The sequence below is a fragment of the Camponotus floridanus genome, unplaced genomic scaffold (assembly GCF_003227725.1).
Source record: "Camponotus floridanus strain SB8 unplaced genomic scaffold, Cflo_v7.5 scaffold40, whole genome shotgun sequence".
Lineage (NCBI taxonomy): Eukaryota > Metazoa > Arthropoda > Insecta > Hymenoptera > Formicidae > Camponotus > Camponotus floridanus.
In genome coordinates, this window is record NW_020229548.1 from 1149069 (window position 1) to 1158687 (window position 9619).

General features: G+C 22.6%; 1 protein-coding gene across 1 annotated transcript in view; it reads right to left on the reverse strand.

Moving 5' to 3' along the window:
• The window catches only part of LOC105258629 (elongation of very long chain fatty acids protein AAEL008004), a 55503-nt gene that overhangs the window by 22344 nt on the left and 23540 nt on the right, over positions 1–9619 (reverse strand). The window lies entirely within an intron of this gene.

Genomic DNA, 9619 nt, shown 5'->3' on the forward strand with positions numbered 1-9619 from the left:
ATATTATGTATAAACGTTGATTAATAATCAGTACAGTATTGCTAAAACTATCAGAGTTATAAATAATTTAAAAATAAGGATATGTGTGTGTGTGTGTATTAAAATGTATAAATATATAAATCAATAAAAAATTTGAATGAGAAAGAGAGAGTTGAATAGTATTCAATATATCGATAGAAGAAATTTTGATATATTGATATTCTTTTTTAAATGTATAATATTCGCAAGCTTTGATATATTGATATTCTTCTTTAAATGTATAATATTCGCAAATGTATTTAAACGTATGCAGACATTTATGCGAATGTAGATAATTACACATTAAGCATCAAGTGAACCCTTTCCGTAGGTATGCCCGAGTGTCGATAATGGTTGATGACCACAAGCCGCTTATATGTATATAACACAGACTACAATCGATAATGGATTATTCTTTGGCAAATTTTATTTGCAATTAATTTAAAAAAATATAGAAAAGCACTACCACAATCAAGAAAAATGAAACTGTAAATCTAGAATGTGATTCTAGATAATCTTTCACAACATTAAATAATCTTCACCAATTCATGATTGAAATCTGCAGTAAAAAAAAAATTGTCGCAAAAAGCATTAGATTTCGAATAACCTTATATAAAATATTCGACTCTTTGTATTATTTTTTAACGAGAGAATTTTTAATATAATTTTTTCATAATAAAATTATCGAAGTATCAACAATTTTCAAATTACAAACGATTAATAAAGAAAGTTGATTTGTTTGATGATTAAATTTCGAGAACCCAAAAAAATTATTCAATAAATAAAATTAATTTTTAATTATTAAATGGGTAAAATGGGTTAATTTTTAATTATTAAAAGGATAAAAAAATATTCAAATTTAATATTTTAATTACAATGTTCTTTTTACGTTTTTATTTCTACATATAATGACATCATCCGCTTTGATTTGTCTCTTAATATATTATATATTGAACTTTTAACTCAAGACTGTATTGTTAATGCAATTTAAACTAAATGTATTGTGCAAGAATATATATATAAATTCTTATATAATATATAATATATATAAATTTTTTTATAACATATATAAATTTTTTTAATTAATAATATCTTTCAGTATTGTTGCTAATGCAATTATGTGTATTATAAATCAACAATTATATAAACTGTAAATCAATTTTCATCTACAAATGACTGATGATTTTTTGATGTTTAAGATATGCTCCATTTTCTAAGAATAGTGATCAAATATCAATGATCAAATAAAGTTCTGATATTATTAATATTAATCAAACATATAATTACAATCCATCTTATCAATTTGTTATATCGCAGCGTCTAATTAATTTTATTTCGTGTAGTAATATATTTCGCATTATATTACTGAAGTTGGAAATGTCCTCGATAGGAAAACGAAAATGTCAAAAAGTCACGGTTTATACACGAGTCGTTTACTCGTCGCGCAATTTATGAAAATGGCAAAGATATGACAGACACAACGCATCGCATATAACTAATTTGAAAGGAAAACTTTTGTAATATTGTATTTTTTGTCGGAATAAAACGATTAATTATTATCGAATATTTATCAATTGCACTTATTGTCATGTATATGCTTTTGTAATGCAATAAAATTAATATCAACTTAATCGCATCTACTTGGAAATTTCATTTTATTATCACCGAATAATCCATTAGATCATTATTTCTTGATATATGCATTTTACGTGATATATTAAATATAGAAAAATAATAAAATCTACACATTGGAATAAGCTAATATAAATTTGCTGATATCTATGCAGAGTTGACGCAAATATGATAGACTATTATTTGAGCTTTATAAATTATGAATCTTTCATAACTTTATATATATATATTATATATATATATATATATATATATATATATATATATATATATTAATGTAGCAATTCAACAAAATCATTATCGAATATATATATATATATAAGATAATGATTTTGTTGAATTGCTACATTAATATTTATATATGTATATACAGAGTGTTCGGAAATTCAACCGATAAATTTTCAAAGATTGTCGGGAACACCATAAGAATCACTTTTGCAAATGAATCTGGAGTCGAAAACATATCATTACATCGCTACGGTATACGGAATGTTTGAAAGAGTCGGGACCTCAAAATATCACAAAAAATAGAAGTTTTAAAAAAAATTGTTTCAAACAAAAGTTATAGGGTGTAAAAAAGTCTATTTACTGCAATTAACAAATACATATTTTTTCTTAAAAATAATTATGTGTTTTCTTTACACCAATTGATTCCTCTCATTATTTTGTATATAAAAGTATTAAGGTAAGATAATCGAAAAATGAATATTTTACAAGATATTTAACGGTTTATGTAAAATTTAAAAAATGATTTCAAGCCTCATAACTCGGAAAGTACTTAATGAAAACTAATTTAATTATAGTGTTTTGGAAAGCTCTCGAGATGAGCTACAAGAATATGCAATAAAAAATAGGGGGTCCCGTTTAAAAAATTCTAGATGGCCTTGTCGTGACCTTAGCGACGCCATCCAAAGTCAAATACATGGCACCAGTAAATAGATCTTTTTACATGCTACAACTTTTGTTTGAAACAATTTTTTGTAAAACTTCTATTTTTTGTGATATTTCGAGGTCCCGACTCTTTCCAACACTCCGTATGCCGTAGCGATGTAATGACACGTTTCCGACCCCAGGTACATTTGCAAAAAATGATTCTTATGGTGCTCCCGACAATCTCTGAAAATTCGTCGATTGAATTTCCGAACATGTATATATATATTAACATAGCAAGTCAACAAATTATTATCGACTTGAGATCATTAAATCGATAATAATTTGCTAGATTTTCATCATTATTTATTAATGCAGTTGGCAAAAACAATATCATGAGTATAAATCATCATCGCATATCATTTAAATCGAAATGAATTAAATCTCTGCAAATAACGCACAATATTATCTTGAGGCAAAGTTTAAAATGTTAAAACTTTTTCTATTACTAGTTTGCAAAAAGTTGTTATTATTTAATATCACTCAGTTAAAATAGTTAGAGCAAAAAAATAATTGAAACTAATACATGTATCTCTTTACTGTTTTGCTTATTTGCTTTTCGTATGAAAATATATATAAACAATATATAATCGCTTTTCTATTTAATCGATTGACGTTCACTCTAAAAAATCGATTAAAAAAATTTCTTCTGTGAATCGATATATTCTGCAAGTTTATAATTATGCGAATGATCAAAATGATTAAATGTGGATAATAAGTTTACGATTAATCAATCATCGCATACATCAATTGTACTATTATTATTAATAATCCATTATCCTTTATATATCTGAAAATAATCTTATAAACAACAAAAAAAACTTGCAAGAGAATAAATTAAAGAGAATAAATTGAAAGAAATTTTTTTAAATAAAAATAAGTTAAAAAAAAGCTCTTTTCTATTAATAAATTATTAAACCGATTATTTATTTTAAAGTTTATATATATTTAATTAATTTTTCAATCAATATAATCAATATTTTAATAAATATTTATATCATTTCATTTAAAAAAGAAATTTCGTAAATTCATATGAGAGTCGACGAATTGAATGCGACCATAAGCATACAGACACGAATAATGGTTGCAATGCAACAGGCGTTACATAGCACAATACTCTATATAAATGCAATATAAAATTAGCTATTGATTTTAAAAATATCAATCTTTTAATAGATCTACACATATCTTATTATGTTTTTAAAATATATAATAATGGGATCATTAACTGTCTGATATTTTCAGACATATAATTATGTCAGAAAAAATAAATACTAATAGACAATATTTTTCATGTTTATATAAACTAATCATAAATTTCAAAATTTAGTTACTATATAAATTTATTTATCATGTAAAATATTATATCATCTTTTGAGATTATATTCAATTACATCAATATTGCACTTATAATTTCCTTTAATATATATATATATATATATATATATATATATAATATATATATATAATATATATATATATAATATATATATATATAATATATATATATATATATATATATATATATATATATATATATAATATCTATTAAAGAAAAATAATATTAATATTAATATTATATATATATTTCAAAATAAACTTTTATTTATTAATTAAATATTAAATATTAAATATTAAATAAACTTAAATTTTTAATCTTAAATTTTTAAATATTAAATAAACTTAAATTTTTTAATTCAAATTATTTATGCCTTCTCAAAAAATACAATAAAATGAAATAATGTAACACTTTAATGTCAAGGTCATTTTATATGTTGAGAACCAGGAAATATGAATGCTGAGTCTAATCTGTCAATCAGACTATTTTTTTACCAAGTTACAAAAAGATCAAATACTTGTAAGCATTTGGCCTTTAAGAAAAATCACATATATGCTTATTCGGAAAGAATATTACAGAATAAAATAAATCACACTCTCGAATAGTTTCTAGTCTTAGAATAAATTAAAATAATTAATTTCCTATAAATTACAGAAATAAAAGATTATAAACTTGTCATATGATTAAGAAACATAAATTTCGACAATATAATTAATTAATATAATTAAATTTCTTAATGAAAAGAAATTTATTAATACATATCTTTACATATGTATGATAAAATTAAAATCCGATAAAAATATGAAGTTTTTGATGCCCTTGACTATATAAAAACAGATTTATCATCATGCTACAAACAAAAGAACGTCAGCAGTTTAATATTGATTCTATGTATAATATTATATAAATCAAGAAAAATTCAGTATATTTTTTCAGGCCTCAATATAATTTTCAGGCTTTTACGTCTAAATTAGACATACATATTTATACGACACTAAAAATTTAATCCAATTTTTACTCTCTAATAAATTATTTCTTACGTTAGTCAAATATCCACGTGTGATTTAGTAATTTATCAAATAAAAGCATTAATTTGTTAATTTATTGAAACGATACGCAAAAAAATAGTTCAATCAAATATGTATATTATATGCAAACAGGAATATAATTGCACTATAAAGACATTAACATCTTTAGTGTTTTATAAAGTCTGAGACATCTGTTCCAAATGGAATAATTAAATTTGTTTGATCGAACAAAAAACTGCGCTATTTTGCAAGTTTCAAAGTTTAATAATAAAGTTTACACATGTATCTAAAAATTCAAAAAATCAAAATTTTTTAAAATTTCATTCGCGACATTATAAATTAAACATTTTTTCTTTCTAATTTCGTAGATTTATTGAAAACTTTTCCAGTCCTATACAATTTTATGTATTTCCTTATACATTTTTTGATATTCTATATGTAGATATTAGTTTTGAATGTAATTATGAAAAATCAATATTACATAGAATGAGGATATTCTACAGCTACAACTTTAGAGACGTAACAATCTTTTTCTATCATAACATAACAAAAATACTTATTAATTCTTTTTTCGCATAATGAATGATGGATTTGTGTTATGTTATGATTTTTTCAAGAAGATAATTGTTCAAAGAAAAACTGAATATAAAATTAATCTTACTTATTATGTAAATGTAAAGAATACATCTAGAAATATTCTGAAAAATAGAAACATAAAGTCTGCAACATTATCTTAAAAACAATAAAATATACAAAATATCATGTATCTATAAATGTATCAAAATATAAATGTATTTAAACTTACAATTAGGTATATCTAAATAAAAAAAAGATGAACAATATAATATAATGTGTGATTTAAAAAAAATGCCGAACTTCTTGTATATCAACATAGTTCGTATAAAAACGTACGTATAAAAACATTGTACGTCATTTTCGTTGAACAAATCATAATACGTAACTGTGACAAATTATCTTGCAAGGAAAAATTGGATCATCAATCGATTATTTATAACGCTTTCTAAGAAGCTCGATAAATGAAGTTAATATAAAAGATTGAAAGATATTTTTAAAAATATTTGGAAAATAGAAGTTTTGCTAAGCCGGCTGCTATATATTTTATATATATATGATAAACAAAAATAATTAACAAAAACAACAAATTAACTGTAAATTACCACCTACATAAATTTTTATAAATTACATAGTTTTAATGAATTTTATTTATATCAATAATAGATAAATAAATAAATACATATATATAAGGGAATATTTTCTCTTTATAAAGTCCTTCAAAATAAAATTTTTTGCGTTGAAGTTTGAGAGCCTAAAATATGCGAATTTGATTTTTTTCTACGAAATTCATTGGATATGTTATATGATTATAAATCAAGATGGAAATTTTGAGATATTTATTGAATGATCTAATTTATTATATAATCTTTATTATCGTTTTAATTAATAGTGCTGAGTTGCAGAAATTGTCTCAACAATGACGTCAACCATTTAACTGTAATATATGCGTCTTATATATGTAATGTGCTGACAAATCGGAATTTTTACCGTTGCATTACGTCGCGAGCAAATTATTATTCTTTTCATTGTAATTCGATCTTACGAAATTCGATTCTAGATACACAATCTGATTTTTGACTACTCGAATTCCTTACAAGATTCTTTGCAAGCTTGCAATGTATATTTTGAAAGATATAATTGAAAAAATATCTCATAAAAATTTTTAATGTAAAAAATATTAAGCAAAACATTTTAAAAAATTGCAATTGGTAATATAAGATAACGTCAACATAGATTTCTCTAACATTAAAAGAATAGTTTAACAATTTATCAATTGTGCAAAGTATTATTTATTATATTATACTAGCATATTAATCATCCCTGATAATAGTTTATTCAGTAAAAATCATCGAAATCGCAACTTATCTAATCTGCACTAATACATTTGCCTAATGCAAGGTTGCATCAAGAATGCTTGATTGCGTATAAGAAAGTCATAAAACGTGTAATATTGTGTAATGTATTTGTGGCTAACAGAGCGAGTGACAGATACTTTAGCGAATATTTTAGAGTACATCCTTGAGAATGCGTGTAATATTATATATATATATATATATATATATATATATATATATATATATATTTGGAAAGTTAATATATATTGCAAAACCCCCGAAAAATTTGAAGAATATTTCACGTGATTATGCAACAATCAATACAAATGTAAATTATTAAGTTATTTTTATAAAAATTTTATAATTATCTTTCTTAGTTTGCTACGTTTTTATTCAAAAAGCGTATAATATGATATAATATAATAATAAACTTATAAGTAACTTTTTCTCTTGTTAAATTTATATTACTTTGTTATTCAAACTAGTTTGTTATTTTAACTTTGTTATTTTAACTTTATTATTTCAACTGTATTATATAAGTATAAAGAATGAGTAAACAAGTTTTTTATTTTCGTATATTACGCATAAATTTTTTTTTTTAATGGTTCGTATATTACGCATGAATTTTTTTTTAATGATCGGTATATCGATTATAAATATAACTTCTCTTCGATTAGACGAGTTCAAAGTGACACTATATTTTATGTCAATACAAAAAAAACTTAAATAAAAATCTAATATATCTAATATATAGAAATCTAATATATATAAATACATTAAAAATGCCTAAGAGTTGTTTGAAGAATTGGTATGCCTCTTAGGTCTCAAAAATACTGCTATTTCATTGAAAATAAAAAAATCACAAGAAATTCTTCTCTATAAATACATAACTGGGAGATTATTAACTATAGTAATAAATTAAATTTATATATATATATAATTTAAATTAAATTGATGCAATAGTTCAATGTACGGAGTGAAACAGCAAGATTAATTCAGAATTAAATTAGTGATGTAAATTAATTCAAATATATTTTTAATTAAATATATTTAAGTACTGTTGGCTCTAATGCTGTTACGTCAACCATAGTACACGGTCCAAATTACACGATTTGTTCTTACAGCACCGATGAGCGCGATTTAATTACGATTGCTTTGTATATTGTATTTTTATAAATCGTAATTTTAAAAGAAAAGATTATATAAACCAGCCAATAGATTCTTTAGACGAAATTCAAGGATAAATGATTAATTTTCAAAATTAGCTTTGTGTGTATCGATGTGTTGCCGAGATAAAAGAACATTCAATCTCAGCTTTGAAATGTTACGTGATGAACGTTTCTCTTATATACTTTACCTGTTGACTTTTAAAGCAAAGTTCATTTTAAATCCACTTAAAAAATCAAATCTGGTTTCAGTGTCGATTACTTCATCCTGTCAAATATATGATTCATATAACTCTTATATATTTTAAGAATAACCAGTACAAAGTCTACTTAAGAATTATACACTAGATAATGTATTCTAATCAAAATTTATATAATCAAGAACAGTTAGAATCTCTAATATTGGATACATTTCATTTGATTCATGATAGATTTTTTCAATATTTAAGAAGGAATTAGATTATTAATATATGAAAATTTGTATATTATATTTTCAATTTATACATATGTGTATATTAATTTTGCATATTTCATAAATTATTTTAATTAGATGTCGTATAAGATTAGTGCATAATATTGCCATACAATTATTAATTATATGAACAAAGAGAGACTTCAAACATTATTTGTTAAATCATTAATCATCGGATATATAATTGAATATAAATAAAAAATATTGAACAGACATCTATCAAGTAATATTTATTACTCTTTTCATATAAATTTGAATATAAATAAATTAGTGAGAGAGAGAAAACAAAACAACCAAGTAATATTTATATACTTTTTATACCAATTTTTTGTCTGTAAGTACTCTCTATTATATATTGCAGAAAATGATGTATCATGCCGTATAAGGATTACTTGTTGTTAATACCAATGTCTTTTCTCTTACAATTAATAATAATTTGAAAAAAAACTCTTATGTAAATAAAATGTTATAAAAACATAATTCTCTATCTGTTGTGAGAAACAAATAGAAAGACGTCATGGAAAGATATTATTGAAAAACAAAACGCTGTAGAGTGGAATAACACTCATAATAATCTCTAAAATATAATTTTATCAATAGGAACTCTAGAATTAAAATATTAAGGTATAGCGAAATCTTATTTAATATCTAATAATTACACCGCCAATATGCATTATTAATATATATTTTTTATTTCTGATTTTTCTAATATCATCATTATTTATGAAAACTTAATATTTTTATATTAATATTTTGTATTAATAATATTTTTATATTAATATTAATATTTTGTATGATTTTTTTGTATCCTTTTATCTTATTTTTTATGATAATTTGCTTTTACAAGTCTACTAACATACGTTTGTACATACATTAATCGTGTGTAGATTATTATTAGATTAACATACATAATTGCAAAATATAAAATATCCTAGAATTAGCAGAAAATATACAAGATAATATACAGAAGCAGAAAATATACATTCTTTACGTTTCTTTTCAAGATGATATATTTCTTCCTAATAAAAATGTTAGTTATGCATTGCAAAAGTAAAATCGTAATTTTTCACTGTATTTGTCAATATCGAAATTATTTCAATAATATCTAGGAAATAATAATTTTA